Source organism: Eimeria acervulina, genomic scaffold, assembly GCF_000499425.1.
Source record: "Eimeria acervulina Houghton genomic scaffold, Eah_scaff914, whole genome shotgun sequence".
NCBI classification, from domain to species: Eukaryota; Apicomplexa; class Conoidasida; order Eucoccidiorida; family Eimeriidae; genus Eimeria; species Eimeria acervulina.
In genome coordinates, this window is record NW_013549520.1 from 12,135 (window position 1) to 13,136 (window position 1,002).

Genomic DNA, 1,002 nt, shown 5'->3' on the forward strand with positions numbered 1-1,002 from the left:
TATTTATTTTTCTTTATTTTTTTTATTTTGTAATTTATTACCTATATGTATTTTTATTTATTCTTCTTATTTATTTAATTTATTTATTTATTCATTGTAATTAATTAATTTATTTTTATTTTATTTATTTTTATTTTGTTTTTAGGTTTCGACGGCCGCCCTATCCCCTATTGGCTGTACAAACTGCACGGCCTTGGTGAGTGTCTCCTTTTGTCTCCTTTTGTTTTTTTGTCTCCTTTTTGATCTTTGTTTGTCTCCTTTTTGATCTTTGTTTGTCTCTTCTTTTATTTTTCTCTTTGTCTATCTTTGTTTATTTCGTCCTTTATTTCCTTCTCTTTTTTTATGTCTCCTTTTGTCTCTCTTTTTATTTCTTTTTCTGTCCCCTTTTGTCTTTCTTGCTGTCTCCTTTTGTCTTTCTTGCTGTCTCCTTTTGTTTTATCTTTTGTCTCTTCTTTCTTATTTTTTCTTTCTTCTTTTATCTTTCTTTAAATCTTTTCTGTCTCTTTGTTTCCTTATATCTTTTTTTTGTCTCCTTTTTCATCTCTCTTTTTATTTATTGGAATTAATTCTTCTTTCTCCTTTTCTTCTATTTGATTGATTTTAATTTAATTTAATTTTTTATTTTTATTTATTTTCATTTAATTTTACTGATGTTTATTAATGTCTACTCCTCTTGATGATTTTCTTGTTTTATTAACCCCTTTGTAATAATACGTTTTTAAATATTTCTATGCTTTTTTATCTGCTTTAAATATTTTATTTTTATTTTTTTATTTATTTCATTTTGTTTATCTTATTTACTATATTTAGTTTATTCATCTTAATTTATTTTATACATTTATTTTTTTTATTTACTCTACTTCTTTTGTTTCTTAGGTCAAGAATTTAAATGCGAGATTTGCGGCAATTTCAGTTATTGGGGGCGCCGAGCATTCGAAAGACATTTCGCTGAGTGGAGGCATTCGTTTGGCATGCGTTGTTTGAAGATCCCAAACACAACGC